Here is a 17,285-nt window from a genome sequence, read left to right as displayed (position 1 = left end):
GAAACTGAAAAAAGTTAAATTTTGCAGGCCTGTGTTATTATTGGTGCAATATATGCTCGTAATCGTGAACTTCTGAGGAAAACGAATATATCAAAATAAATTAAACAATGTTTATATTTAAAAATTTTATAATTTTTTTGAATAACTCATTAAGCGTCATAAAATAATATTGTCATCAAGCCCGAGAACGCCACACAGGCCCACCGCTGTAATTGACTTACTCGAGGTCTGAGCCCGGGACAGGCCGATAGAGTGAAGGTATATCACTTCCCTTTACAGGACCCAATCCGTGATCGCTCGATTCGTCCAAACAGCCTTGGGTTGAGGGAAAATTTTTTTATTATTGTATATGTGATATAGATGATAACCGTTTAATTCTCGTGAGTGGAAGTGGTGTATCCATACTGAACTTACTAAAACCTATCCCCGAGGATGCCACTCAGGCCTACCGTAATATCTGCCTCACGCGAGAACTTAACATAGGCCCGGGTTAGAAGAATGGGGGTATAACACTTCTCTTCAATGGAGTGAAACGGCTACTGCTGATGTATGATAAACATAGAGCAACCGTCTACCGTTGCAACAACATTGTAGTAGTGTCGCTAAAAAAAAGCTTCTAATAGTCTCAGGTAACTTAACTTGATTATTATACATATAGTTTATATTATTTTTCTGCAATTTGTCGATCAATAACTTACGGCATGTGTTGAATTTTCTTATATTATATTTGTCTTTTTCATTTTTGTATTGGGCCCAAAAAATAAATTCCTATTTTTGTATATATGTATTTTGAGGATAAAACATTGATCATTAAATAATTTTTTTATGCATAAAATATGGATATTCAGGGTGTCCAGCGGTTCTTGAAAAAAGAATTCAAGGTTTTCGAGGCCCAAAATAATTTTTTTCAAGGTGTACTTTTAACATAATAACTTTGAAAATATTTTACTATTTATGACTCTCTAAATTTTAATTAGTAAAGTGTCATGTAACAATTCAAATTAGTCAAAATTGTACTAATTTTTAATTATTCTGTAATGAAACTTTGGTATAAAAAATAAAAACTACCAACGACATATTACACATGACACTAATACCTGCATATCAACAACCGATTCCTATAAAAAATCGATTCTTTAAAATCGATTCTAGAAATCGATTCTATGATTCAGAAAATCGAGAAGAATGTTTTTTTTCAAAAAGTTTATTATGTTTCGCGCTTTTTTCTAGTCATGGTTAGACCAAATGTATTTGAGACTAGAAAATTAAGCTATTATTTTAGAAAATATAAAAAATTCAAGGTTTTTCTATAAAATTCAAGTACTTTTCAAGGTTTTAAAGGTGAAAAAAAATTCAAGTACTTTTCAAGGTTTTCAAGGTGAAAAAAATTTCAAGTACTTTTCAAGGTTTTCAAGGAATTCAAGGTCGCTGGACACCCTGACATTGAATAATATTGGTATAGAAGATATTTGTTTCTTTTGGTTGTCTTAAATGTTTCATATAAAAAATACTTCAATCCATTTAGTTTTTTTGGTATTTGATAACATTGGCATTAAAGATATTACGATTTTGAGGATAAAGAAAGATATTGGATAACATTAGAATTGAATATATTTTGATAATGCAACAAAAATATTGATTGTTTGATAATAGTGGAAGCTGGTTTTTGGAAAAATTTTTTGGTATTGGATAAGATTGGCATTAAAGATATTTGGATTTTGATGATAATAAAATATGATATTGGATAACATTGGTATTGAATATATTTCGATATTGAAAAAAAAATTTTGACTGTTTGATAATAGAGGATGCTGGCTTTTGGAAAAGTATTTAAATAGATAAAAAGAGGTTTGAATATTGTTTTATGGGTTAAATAATAGTTTGTGAGTTGAATATTGCTTTGAATATTAATAAAAAGTGCAGAGGAAAATAAGTTAAATAATAATCATTATCGAAAATAATATAATATGGAAAAAGATTAAACAACGCAAATTCACGTTCATGTAAGACTATCATTGTTGCATTAGTTAGCTGAATTATAGTTAATGAAATTTTTTATAGGTGAAACACATGTAAGTAAATTTTTTAAAGCAATAAACTAAAATAAACGATATGTTTTGAAAATTGGCTTTATCAACAGTTTGAAAGTAGAAGAAGGATACCATGTCGAACATAGAAGAGTATTTTATTTTAAGTAATGAAGATTTTAAAATTATTGAAAATGTAAATGAAATGTTAAATGATATGCATATGAGAGATTCTTTTTCAATCGCCGCCCCAGCCCAAAAAGTCAGTGTTCTGGGATTGGCTTCATACTTTGGTAAATTGTTGTCCTATATGATAGTAATAAATCCCTAAAATATAAACTCATTAAAAAAATATTTGTAGAAAGTAGATGGGGTTGAAGTTTTGACGTTAAGGGTAACATTGTCATTTTCAAATCCGTATAACTATGACAAAAGTTAATGGATTTTAATTTATCTATAATGAATTTTAATGCATTTTTCACGTACTTTTCAAAAATTTATACAAAATTTAAAAAAAAAAAATTTTGACCCCCTTTTTTCAAAATCAACCCTTTTTTTTCGATTTTCACCCCTTCGGGTATTTTTTTTTTTATTTATTTTCATTGGAAAGCTGAGATTTTTTCCCATGAGCTATGTAAATATGAAAATGGGACAATAATAATTTTGTGAGAAACAGAATATTAAAGTAGGCGGTGCCGATAAGGGGTATACCTAGAGATCATCTTCGAGGATTTAGGTAGGCACCGCCTAATTTAATATTCTGTTTCTCACAAAATTATTATTGTCCCATTTTCATATTTACATAGCTCATGGGAAAAAACCTCAGCTTTCCACTGAAAATAAAAAAAAAAAAAAATTCCCGAAGGGGTGAAAATCGAAAAATAAGGGTTGATTTTGAAAAAAGGGGTAAAAATTTTTTTTCTTAATTTTTGTAAACATTTTTGAAAAGTACGTAAAAAATGCATTAAAATTCATTATAGATAAATTAAAATCCATTAACTTTTGTCATAGTTATACGGATTTGAAAATGACAATGTTACCCTTAACGGCACCCTTATCGGCACCGCCTACTTTAATATTCTGTTTCTCACAAAATTATTGTTGTCCCATTTTCATATTTACATAGCTCATGGGAAAAAATCTCAGCTTTCCAATGAAAATAAAAAAAAAAAAAAAAAAATACCCGAAGGGGTGAAAATCGAAAAATAAGGGTTGATTTTGAAAAAAGGGGGTCAAAAATTTTTTTTTTTTAATTTTGTATAAATTTTTGAAAAGTACGTGAAAAATGCATTAAAATTCATTATAGATAAATTAAAATCTATTAACTTTTGTCATAGTTATACGGATTTGAAAATGACAATGTTACCCTTAACGTCAAAACTTCAACCCATCTACTTTCTACAAATATTTTTTTAATGAGTTTATATTTTAGGGATTTATTACTATCATATAGGACAACAATTTACCAAAGTATGAAGCCAATCCCAGAACATTGACTTTTTGGGCTGGGGCGATTGAAAAAGAATCTCTCATATGTATAAATTTCAAGAATTATCAAAAAATGATTCAAATTCTTTTTTCATTATGCAAAGTACTTTGTATTTACAAATGCTTGATTTAATTGTTCCAATTAGAGAAAGAGATAAACATATTCAAATAGTTTTTAGCGGTAATAACAATTCTGGTCATTGGATTTGTGTTTATTACGATGAAGTAAGACTTTATATTTTTGATAACCTGAATGCAGGGTGTTCGAATATTCTTCAAATAGAATATTTAATTAGATTGTTCCCTTTTAAACCAACAGAATTTTTTGTAGATGTTGATCAACAACCGGTTGGTACAGTTAAGTGTGAAGTATAATGCAATAGCATTTGCAACATCTGTATTGGTTAACAGTGTAAATTAAAAGATTAATTTATGGAACTGATAATAATGTAATGAGCAGGCATTTGATATCATTTTTTGAAAACAATTAATTAAATCATTTTCCGGCAGTTAGAATGTCTAATATTAGATTTCGATTTGTAGAGAATGATTGGAATTGTCTTTTCATAAATCGAGCTAAAGAACTTTAAAATGGTGAGCTAAACCTTTCATATTTTGTAAAGACTTTTCCCAGTAAAAATGACAACAGAGTTCTGTCTACTGAAACTAAGAATGAAAAGAAAATACCCAAAGAAAAAAATTTGTCCTGTAAGATGAAGAAATTATCTACAAAAATTGAAGAGGGATTTACATGTTGATGTAAATTCAGTATGCACAACAGAAAATAATAAGAAAATAATTTCTAGTCTTATTGTTAGGGAAAATTTTAATCCCATGACATATCCTACATTGTTTCCTTTTGGTGATCCTGGATGGACTGTTAACCTTAAGCATACATACCTTAGGCGTACTTGTAAAATAATATTATTATTTTTGTGAGATCAAAAGTCCAATAAGTGTCCGTCAAATAAAAATAAATTTTTAATTATTCATAAAAAATTGTAGATATCGCGCGCGTTTACGCGCGTTTCTTTTAGCTAGTTATGTTTTATAATATTCAATAGATGGACTGCAAATTGTTGAGCCAGACGAACAGGAAATTATACAAAGAAAAAGGACAGCAAAATTCGAAGAAAAAGAAAATTTATGTAAAAGGCCGCGAAAAAAATTATTAGCAGTGGAATCAAAATGGTAACAATTACTAGGCAATAAAAAGTTGGTTGCCAATATTGGTCCCCGTTTATAATTGTACTGTTTAGTATGTACGTGCGTGATTTTAAAAAATTAGAAAACTTTGTTTTTCTAAATACTATAAAATAAAGATCTCAAGATAAGACTTTTCATATATATATATATATATATATATATATATATATATATATATGAGGCATTTCATATGAGAATACAGGGTCATGCCTCGGATTTGTCTCAAAATTCGGTAAATTGTAGTGATAATGGTGCTAAATAAGTGTACAAATGTGAATTCGAAATTTTTAATATTTTTCGAGATATTTACAATAACAAATTAGAGCAATATTTTTTTGCTTTACTTATAACTTTTTCCCTACTAAAAATAGAGAAAAATGTTGTGAATGTTTTTTATGCAAAAGACCTTAAACTTTTAGAAAAAATTATTTTTAAAAAAAATATTAATTTTTAAACAGTTTGTTTAAAAAATAAAATTTGTTTATAACTTTTAAACATGTTCTCCCTCATTTGGAAGCGCGAAAAAAATCATGAATATTGTTTAAGTCATAATAAATCGATGGTTAAATTTTTGAGATAGCATTATTTTTTGTTTTCGAGATATTAATTAATTAACTAACAAAAGTTAACAAAAAATGAAATATTTTACGAACAAATAAAATTAGAGTAATTTTAAAAACACCATTAGAATGCTTATCAAAATCCGCATCCAACGAGCCCTATATGAACTATTTTGGATAAACGGGTGTTAAATTAATAATTAATAATAAAAATTATTCAAATAATTAATAACATTTGAAGAAATGAAAATAAATCGTCAATTCTTTTTTTATTTGGAAGATCATCTAATTATGTGTCGAAAAAAGATTATTAAGTATTACTAAGAATCAATAATTAATTATAAAATGTTATTTAGAAAAAGACTGAAAAATACCATGCCGAGTAGGTAGGCAACCCCCTCTAACTTGTGTCGTAAATTGCTGGAACATCAATTTTCAATAATCATCTGTTAATAATTTAGATTTGTTAAAAATGCTATTTACACTGGTTTTATTTAACACATAATTAGATGATCTTCCAAATAAAAAAAGAATTGACGATTTATTTTCATTTCTTCAAATGTTATTAATTATTTGAATAATTTTTATTATTAATTATTAATTTAACACCCGTTTATCCAAAATAGTTCATATAGGGCTCGTTGGATGCGGATTTTGATAAGCATTCTAATGGTGTTTTTAAAATTACTCTAATTTTATTTGTTCGTAAAATATTTCATTTTTTGTTAACTTTTGTTAGTTAATTAATTAATATCTCGAAAACAAAAAATAATGCCATCTCAAAAATTTAACCATCGATTTATTATGACTTAAACAATATTCATGATTTTTTTCGCGCTTCCAAATGAGGGAGAACATGTTTAAAAGTTATAAACAAATTTTATTTTTTAAACAAATTGTTTAAAAATTAATATTTGTTTTAAAAATAATTTTTTCTAAAAGTTTAAGGTCTTTTGCATAAAAAACATTCACAACATTTTTCTCTATTTTTAGTAGGGAAAAAGTTATAAGTAAAGCAAAAAAATATTGCTCTAATTTGTTATTGTAAATATCTCGAAAAATATTAAAAATTTCGAATTCACATTTGTACACTTATTTAGCACCATTATCACTACAATTTACCGAATTTTGAGACAAATCCGAGGCATGACCCTGTATTCTCATATGAAATGTCTCAAATATACAATTGCAAAGCATTTATTTATTGTAAATGTTTGCAGCTGTCATGAATCAGAACCGAACATAACCTACATTTAGTTAAAATCACCGAAATCACCTGATTGATCCAAGACAAAATGGCGCGCGCTTTTAATAAATAAAGAAATTTATTAAATTATAATGAATTAAATGATTATGAAAATAATAATATTTAATAAAATAAACGTAATAAAAGGCGCTAGTAATAATAAAAGATTAAATTTCTTCCAGAGGAAGGAGAATGGGTGACTCAGCGGGAGGAGAGTAGACAAGTCTTAACTCGTCTGTCACTGTATACTTCCAAAGCTCAATAGAGCTATAGAAAGTATAATTATCATTAGAGGAGGTGTAAAATATATATATATATATATAACTTACCTTGCTGTGGGTCCTTTCTTTTTCGATAATCTGACGCCTGAAGTCTGATAAACTCCTGTCCGACGTTTTTTGTATCGTTCCTCCTCAATTTGATGCTCCCATCCTTTTCCATTTTCTGCACTCTGCTTGACACTCATTTCTTTGGTCACACAAACACCAAAAAATATCTCCAACCAAAAAAACAGAAAAAATGAATGTCACGCAAAAAAAATTTTCCGAACACGTGATGCGTCCAACGCAGGGTTGATCCGACGGAAAACTAACACATAAGACTCAGGGGTCCCAGCATGCGCTGCGCGACCGGTACCCTTTCCCCATCTACTTTTTTCCGTGCGTGTCGTCCATAGAAGTCCCAAAAATAAATCAATTTTCTATATTGGATGTTTTCGTCAATCACTGGCAGTAACTAAAACCAGTGAACAGTGGTGCTCAACTGAATTTTTTGTTGAAATGCAAAATTGCACACGTGTGAATGCACCTTTACTGTCAGTAGTCAGGAAGGGTTAGTTTTGCTCATGATTTGCTTTTGAAAGAAAGTGTTTTGCTGAACTGCGTAGAAGATGCGTAGAAGTGTGCAATACTGCAATTACCTTGTGCAATTAGTTGTTTTTTATTTTGATGACCAGTTTGTTTAACAAACTATAGAAGAAAATGAGTGATAAGCACTATAAAATGGTTGAAGCTATTTTTGACCCGACAACGGGTAAAATGCTTCATCATCCCGACAACAGCAATTTGATTATGTGTTTTGCCCTGGACTCAAACGGTAAGTAACGTACTTTCAATTAAATTCACAAAATGTGAATTTTCCAAATATAATTTATATATATATAATTTGGCAAAAGAATTTAAATATGAACGAGTTTTAAAATTAATTGATGTTAATAAGTTCACACTCAACATTATTATTTCATTTTTTGTTTTTCGATTAGGTAATTTAACATTTTTTGAACGTATTTTACTATTTTAAAAAAGAGAAGTAATTGAACGAATTTCTTTTATGAACAGATACAATTAAAGAAATGTATTACACAAGCATTTTTTAATGGGTAGTTATTTTTACAGTGCACATTAGAAATTTTTTTGCGATAAGCAATATTAAAATTGTATTAATATTTCAAATAAAGTTTGTTCTTGTTTAATAAACATAAATTGGGTGTTGTAAAGTTTTGAACATTCTAGAGGTGTGCAAAATCCCGAAAACTCGAATTGGGTATAGGGCTAAATTTTTGTCAGGTCGGGCTCGGGTTACTTTCAATGACCTTTGACTCGAAATGATTGATTTTGTGAAGAATTTCGTCAAAAGATTAAAATTTGCTTTTTCTTCGACTTTTAAATAAAGTGAATCAAAAAAAAATAATTTTGTAATTTTTATTTAAAACATCATTTCTTATAAACAAATTCATTTTTTTCAATTTGAATATTTTTCTCTCCAAAATTGCTTGCAAACTGTTTCTTCCATTCCTAGACAAGAAATAAAGCTAAAAAGTTTTTAAACGCCCCATATTCAAAGAAATAAATTTGTTTATAAACAATTATTATTTTTAATATACATTTTTAAAACTGTTTTCTTAATTCTTATTTTCATTTATTAGAATAAAAAGTTTTTTTTCACTTAAACCCTACATTTTACACATAAAAATGCAAATTAAAAACGAAAAAAATAATTGCTTTTTTCAAACAAATTATTAACAAAAATTTTTATCCGGCCCACTCTAAAACTACATGTAAACTATTCTTATCATTTTCAGATAAAAATTAAGAAAAAAATTAAGAAAAAAAAATTGGAAAAAATGAATTTGTTTATAAACAATTTTAATTTTTAAAATAAAAATGCAAAATATTATTTTTTGTAAACTGCATCCCAATCGTCAAGGAGAAAATAAACTTTTTTTATTTGGCGAAATATTTTTAAAATCAAGCATTTTTAAGTTATAGGTAATTGAAAATAGATCTATACTTCCAAAAATTTAAGGTTTATTTATTACTATTATTATTATTTATATGATATTCGGGGTCTTATTCAGTAAATATTCATTTAATTTTTTTATCTAAAAACCCGTATATTTTACTCATTTCAAATTTTCTTTTTTTTCAATTTTGAAGATACTTTTTTTTCAAAATGCTAATTTTTATAATAAAATATAAAATTAAAATAGAATATTATTTAAATTTGTTCATTTAAACATTTAAAACTTTATAAGGGCATTAATAAGCGTTAACAATTACATAGTTCATCAGTAAGATAAAATTTATGAGTTTGTGATTTTACAAATAATTTAGATTTACAATTTTACGAATAACATAATGGTGATCCTCGAAAATATTTATTTGCTATACCTTAAAAGCCTTGGAAACATCGTTAATTTTTTTTTAAATTAGTTGAATATTTATGTTCATTTTAGGACGAGAAACCGTTATATATTTGCCACCTGAAAAGGTGCCAAATATGGACATATCGCCACCGCCATATCTTGTCGCAACTACGCCAAATGCTGATAAAGATCAACTTGATTACGGACAGGATGAGGACGAGCTCGAAGAAGCAGAACAGGAGCAAGAGCTGGATCAGTATCAGTATCAAGATCAATATCAGGATCAGTATCAGCATGAAGATCAGGATCAGTATCAGGATCATGATCAGGTTCAGGATCAGGAGCAGAGTCAGGAGAATTGTGAGAAAATGGATTTAGGTTGGTTTATAAATTTACTTAGGAGAATATCAATTAGAACAATATCAATCAAGAAATCTAAAATTTACATAATATTATTCATGTTTTAATGGACTGCTTGAGGCCTACATATAAGTGGGCATTACATATTATTTTGTCACATTTGAGCATAATTTTGCAAACATTTTCTACTTTTAACCGAGATGTAGGCAGACCTGTGTAGAATTGAAAATCCAAAAACGGATTATTAATTATATTAAAAACGGTATATTTAAAATACCAATATATTTGTAAAAAAAAGGTTCTAAACAGTTGCTTAATCACAAAAAATAATAATAATAAAACCGGCATTTACCGAAAAACCGGTTTAAAAAAATCGAAAACCGGGATTTCATAACCGACCACCGGTTTCCACAAAAACTTTGAAAGTAAACTGGTATACCGATTTACCGCACATGCCTAGATGTAATAGGATAAAATTGTTTTTGCAGACAAAAAACATTGAAAAACCAAAAATTGTAACCAATTGCTCTTAAATTTGAGTCTGAGGTACTTAGGGGTTTTTGATGAAAATGTTTACGTCAGACTAATGAAAGTATAAAAAATTGGTTCGGGGTCGTCAGTAACACACACAGTTCTTTCCTTTTTTTAACCCCACTACTCCCCTTGGCACATCTTGTCAAATTTTTGACAAACTGTCTTACAAAAATTCAAAATTGATTGACCTCCCCCCTTCATTTTTAAACATGTTAGTAAAATATCATTATTTTTTTATAAGATATTTTTAAAGTATTAAAAATTTATGTTATGTCCTTATTATTAAAAATTGTGTTTTGTAAATTCCTACAAACTATTTCATTAGAAGAAAATATCTCCTTCCCGCCCAAAAAAAAAAAGAAAAAAATAATAATTTACTCAACATGATTTATTAAACATATTTAAAAATTATATGCTCAAACAAATAATATAAAATACATAAATGTATGTTTACTTTTTTACTTTGTAATGTCATTCTACAAACGATGACACAAACCCCTCTTTGTCACAATTGTCACAAAAAAATATGCAACCCTTCTTTCCCCTTCTCACCTTAACTTGTTGTGTATTTTATAGATGTACTCGTGTAATAGATATATTCAGTAAATTCGATTAATTCTTTACTCTGGCACACTTTCTAAAAATCACGTAAACGGCACACAGGGTGTTTGAAACCAGAATTTCCAGATTGGCTTAACCTTTAGAAATAAACTCAAAAATTTGTGTCTTTAGACAGTTTTTAAAATTTATTTTAAAAGTTTGAGCTAAATATAGCAATTTTAATTTCACATTCAGATTCGTGGGAAAAAAATACATCGGAATACATTAGTATAGTGTCTTGGCAAAAATTTTTCTTGTTTTTGTGTTATTTAGCAGTTTTTTGAGTTTATTTCGAAATTTAAAACCAATATGACTATTATGATTGAAAATTAAGATTTGTTGAGAAAAAATACATGCTAATACACTGTGTATTGTAGCCCACACAACAGCGAAACTTTCCTGAAAATTTCCTAAAGATTTACTTTAAATTTTCGAAATATTTTATTGCAATGTTTATAGAAATTTGTTTAAAGATTTAAATTTCCCACTTAATAAATATTTAGCGCAAAACTTTCCTGAACATGTCCAATACATTTTCGCTATAATGACTTAGGCGAAAATGTAATTTAAATGTTCAGGAAAGGTTCAGGAAAGTTTTACGTTAAACATTTATTTAAGTGGGACATTTAAATCTTTACACAAGTTTAATAAACATTGCAATTAAATATTTCGAAAATGTCAAGTAAATCTTTAGGAAATTTTCAGTTAAGTTTCGGTGCTATGGAAGATTGTCAAAGAAGAAATAATTTTTTTATTTGACTTACTGTATTTAGACATTTTTTTAGTATGTAAGTTTAATTTCGGATGTCTGTAATGTCCAGTATGTCATTTAAGGGGTTTCCTAAATTTTTTTGGTCAAAAAAATCGAATTTTTTTTTCTTTATTTTTTGATAGGAAAGTATGTTAAGAATGTGTGGTTAAATCATTAGATCGTAATTCGCTCATAATCTTAAGTTATTTAACAAAATACATATATATATATATATATATATATATATATATATATATATGCGTCTACAGATCGTATAATTAACCCTTTCGTGTCCACGATAAACCGAGCGAATGGATTTGCTTGAAATTCGTTACTCGGGGGGTTATTGGGGTCTCTGATTACGAATTTAATGTCAGATTTTAAAAATTCAAAATGGCGGATCCAATATGGCTGACAAGTTTTTTAAAAACTGTTTAGATTGGCTCGAAATGTCCTACTCGGGGGTTTATGGGGTCGCTGATTACGAATCCGGTGTCCATTTTTCAAATTTCAAAATGGCGGATCCAATATGGCGGACGAGTTTTTAAAAAATGCTTGGATTTGCTTGAAATTTACTACTTGGGGTTTTTGAGGTCGATGATTACAAATCTGATGTCATATTTTAAAAATTCAAAATGGCGGATCCAAGATGGCGGACAAATTTAAAAAATGCTTGGATTGGCTCAAAATTCTTACTTAAAGGGTTTATGGGGTCGCTGATTACGAATATGATGACAGAATTCGAAAATTCAAATATAAAAAAGGTTTTTTGGTTTGCTGATAATAAACCCGACATGGTCATGGACCCAGTACGGACAATAAATCATATTCATATCATTTCATCATTTTCGAGCAAATCCGATTAGTTTTAAAATTTTTCGTCCGCCATATTGGATCCGCCATTTTGAATTTTTAAATTCTGACATCATATTCGTAATCAGCGACCCAAAAAACCCCCGAGTACCAAGTTTCGAGTAAATGCAATTGATTTTTAACTTTCATGTCCGCCATATTGGATCCGCCATTTTGAATTTTTAAAATCTGACATCATATTCGTAATCAGCGACCCCAAAAACCCCTGAGTAAGAATTTTCAAGCTGATTTAGTTACTTCTGCTTGACTAATTATAACCTTTTGATATCAAAACTTTAAACGCTTTTTTCTCAAAACACTATATTTAAAAATGGTAACCAGTAGAACTCAAAAACCGTTTGACCGATTTAAAAAATTCAAGTTGCATTCGATTCAGTGGAAGTTTTTGCAGGTCCTAAACCTCTAATATATTTAAAATATTCAATAATCAGGTTTTTGTGAGTGATTGATTGTCAAAAAAATTGTGTTTTTTCAGTTTTTTGGGTTCCAAAGCTTGCCATTTTTTTAATTTTTGATTTTTTTTAATATCTCGAGGTTTAGGACCTGTATTAGGTCTTAAACTTTAAAATCACGTTTGATTTTTTTATTTTAGATGATTCTGCGATGAGCTACAGTGGTTACCGTAAAGGACTTTGATTTTGACCAGTGTACATAGCGACCTCTGTAGAAGGAGCATAATAATATTTTTTAAGATCGCAATTTTTTTTTAAATAGTTCTTGACGTATATAGTAACATGTAAAAACTTTTGATCAATTATATTTTAAAACTTATGAGTACACGATCTTTTAAAAACCTTCTATTTTAGGGCAAAAAAATTTAGGAAACCCCTTAAATCATGCTCAAAACTGAATTACGATTTATTCAATTAATTTTCGTTTTTTTTTGTTTCTTTTTTCTTTGCAGAAACGGAATTAAAAAAATTCGTTGGCAAGGGAAAAATGACAAAACCACGTTGTGGCGATGAGGGAAACGAAAAGATACTGCCAAGTAAGCTTTTTAATTGAAAACTAAATTTTTTGTAATTTAAATTAATATATTTTCAAATAATTTATTATTAATTGCTGTGGATTGTACTATTTCAATATTCTACTTTTTTTGTTTTAGAGAAAACGCGTACACAGTGGACACCTGACATGACCAAGGCATTGATAAATTGTTATTCGTCACTAAAAGAGACATGCAAGTTAAAAGGGGAGAAGTTTTGGTCGCTTCTTTCAAAAGTAATGGTAGAAAAGGGACATGATGTGAGTGCGCATCTATGTGAATCAAAATGGGATTCGTTATGTAGAACCTACAAAAACACCATTGATCGAAGTAAACAAACCGGAACAAGTCCGTCAAAGGAGTCAAAGTCGACTTCCTTCAAGGAAATGCATAAATTTATGTACAAAAGGCCCGAAATAAATCCGCCGGCAGTGGCTTCGAGTCTGTCAGGATACAAACGAAAAGTTTCTTCCATAATTGATGTTAATGGTAATGAAATCGAAATTTCTCCAAAAAGATTAAAGCGCGCAAAGGCAAAGAAGCCGGATGCAGAATGTTCGATGAAAGAAATGAACGATGATGCCAATTTTCGACACAAAGAAAATTTGGAGCGAAAAGACGCACTATTGGACATAATGAAAGATGTCCGCGACTCGTTAATTAAGAGACGATAAGTCGATTTATTTTTGTTCTCCTTTTACAGCGTAAAAAATGAAACTTAACCGCTGATATTTCATAGACGTTTTGAAATTTTTTTAAAAAGAATTTATTGTGCTTGAATTTAACCGATTTCAAGTTATTTTTCAAAGAATTGATATTTTCACGTCTTTCTAGTTTAAAATTGATCAGTTTCGGAACAATTAAAGTAAATAACTTAAATTTGAAGTGAAAAATGAAAAACGATGATTGTTTTGTTACATTTTGAAACCGTTCTCTTCTTGTTGTTTTAAGTTTTAGTTGCGCACAAAAATTTATGTACGCATAATGAGTATTTTTTTTCTCCATACTCGATTATTCCAGTGACGAAAATTTTACTGTTAACTTTATGGAAATTTTTCTTAATGAGTATTATTAAATTTATTAAAAACACTTAATTGTATCTTTCAAAGGTAATTACAGTAATTACTATCTTAACTATAGAAGAGCTACCATAAAATTCACTCTTCTGATTGTGATATAAAAAAATGTGTTCCAATCAATACCAGACTGAACGTCGAATAAGATTTTGCAATATGTATGTGTTAATAAATACAAACTCAAATGTGATGTGCAAAATGTGTTCGTTATGAGACTTATGTTATTTAATTTGTAATTAAAGATTGTATGTATGTACCAAAAGAAAATTTTATTTTAAAAAAATAAAGATACATATATGACAGTTATTACCTTTGTATTATATTTTTTACTGTTATGGCAACACTTCCTATGATTTCAATAACTTTCAGCGACGAGCAGCTTTTCCACAAAAAGTTTTTTTTTCATTTTATGAAATATCTTTTACAGGGTGTCTAGCGACCCGGGAAATCCGGGAATTTGCCGGGAATTTTAAAATCATGTTTCGCTAGACACCCTGCTTTTACAATTAATTTTTAATTAAATGTAAGATTTCTCGGTGATTATTGTCTTCTAACATGATTTTGAAAGAATACTTCAGCAATAATATTGCGCTTTTGCAGTGGAGGAAATTGTATGTTTTGATCTTCCATTTGTCCACCAAGACCATCAACACCGCCCCCACCTGCTGCTGCATGATCATCAACATTTGCCTCCAATAATTCCTCATCATCAAGCACATCATCCAAGGAATTGCAAATGTTGTGAAGGCAGCAGCAGGCAAGGATGATGAGAGGTGCGTTTGCAACGTCTTGCACATACAAATATTTTAGACGCCGGAAACGACCCAATAACATGGCAAAGACTCTTTCAATAGTTTGCCTCGTTAGGGCATGAATTAGATTGAATAGTCTTTCAATTTCTCCCAAATTGCCGTAATCTTTATACGGTGGTATCAAATTAAACTGAACTGGATAAATCTTGTCGCCGAGAATGTGGCTTTGGTCTGGAAAATACTCATCGTAATGGTGTTGACACTCCTCGTAAATAGTACTCAATGACCATACTCTCGCATCGTTGACGCTTCCAGGACATGCAGCGTATACGTCGATGAAGCGCATCCTCGCGTCGCAAATTCCCTGCATGTTTATTGAATAATAACCTTTTCGGTTGTAGTAACTCTCTGCATGTTCATGCGGAGCGCTTATTGGGATGTTGCAGCCATCAACGACACCAATGACTCCCGGGAACCCGGCCATTTCGAAAAATTCCTGTTGATTGATTGCAATGTCCTCACCCCTGGGCCATACAATAAATTGAGGTGCACGTCTATTGAGCACACGTGACACTTGTCTCACGCACACCCACGCCGTTGACTGAGCAACCCCAAATCTGCAGGCTACAGATCTTTAAAAAAAATTCTATTTTCAGCAACATATACAATATAAATACTAAAAATTATTTTCTTTTCAGGTTAATACACAAAAATAAGTATGTATAGGGTATAAGGTTGTAAAATAAGATTATGTAGCGAAAATGACTTTAATTACTTATAAAGTACATGAGAGAATTCACGTCAGATTTCAGTTCACATTTAAAATTCGGACTAAAATATTTTTTTTTGTTCCTTAGAGAAAAAAAATTCCACACTCATATGTATATAAAATTGTTTTCATGAAATTTTAAGTATAATATATACGACAAAAAATAGAATATTATTTAAAAATTTCTAATTTCTTATGAAAATCTTCTGAGTTTTACTTCTTCGAGCATCTCCGTGTTACCAATTCGCGAATGAAATCATGTTTTTTAAAAAAATGTATACTTGTTTTAAAATACATACCGAAACACTTCCTGGTTTGCAAATGTCCATAAAGTTAACAGTAACTTTTTCGTCACAGGAATAATCGAGTACGGAGCAAAATTAATAATATCCTGACTCAGCATCAGACTCAAATTTTCAAAAGTAGTCCTATTCATTCTAAAATGTTTGCGAAAAGCTGCAAATAATTACCAATTGTCATTAAATCGTAATTAAAACTAATAATTCTTCAAAATTGTAATTATTTGAAAATTTATCAATCACATGCCTTTGAAAAGAACGCTGTCCACTTTGGGATCCTCGTGTATGTACATTTTGATGAAACCCATCTAGAAATGTTGCGGGTCAATATTGTTGATGGGTCCCATTTCTGTACACGATGGACCCAGAATTCCATACCTATACAGTGTTCCTATACAGTGTACATTCAAAAATTTGAAGTAAAATTTCTCAAACACTTGATTTTTTTAGGCTTTTGAATAAAAATGTTAAAATCGTCGATTGATTAACAACTTATTGTTGCAAATTTTTAATTCTTAATCATTAATTCAGTTTTAATTATAATGATAAAAATTTCAATTGTAACTCTTTAAAAATGGAATTAATCTAAAAAATTTTAATGAAAACTCTTTAAAAATTTAATCATTCACAGAAGATGTTTAATTAATTATTAAGTAATTCATACGATTAAATATATTCTAAAATTTTTATATAAGTTCTCCTAATATCAATATTTTCTAAAACTATTTCAACTGAAATGCTGTGTAAAGTCGTGATGCCTTTTAAACATAATATTTTTTCATTTTAAGAGAATTTGTTTCTAGATTATAAAAAATGTATTTTATAATATTGTTTCAGAGCTTTAATGTTAAAAATTATAATTACATCTCTTTTAAATATAAAATATTAATTTACAAAACTGAAATATTCAATTGTTCTGTAAAATTTGAATATCCACTTTTTCAGACGTAAAGTATGAACATTTCAATTTTTTTACTTGAAAATATTCTCAAACAGCAGTTTAGTTGTTAATCTTTCAAAAATTCAATAATTTTTTTCTAAAGTTGTTCATAAAATTAATTAGTTTCAATAATTTTAAACAAATCTTTTTATAAATGGAGTCATTTACTACAGTT

Source organism: Leptopilina boulardi, unplaced genomic scaffold (genome assembly GCF_019393585.1).
Source record: "Leptopilina boulardi isolate dan_hultmark-lab unplaced genomic scaffold, ZJU_Lbou_2.1 LbouV2_166, whole genome shotgun sequence".
In the NCBI taxonomy this organism is placed as follows: domain Eukaryota; kingdom Metazoa; phylum Arthropoda; class Insecta; order Hymenoptera; family Figitidae; genus Leptopilina; species Leptopilina boulardi.
This window is presented reverse-complemented; position numbering follows the sequence as displayed.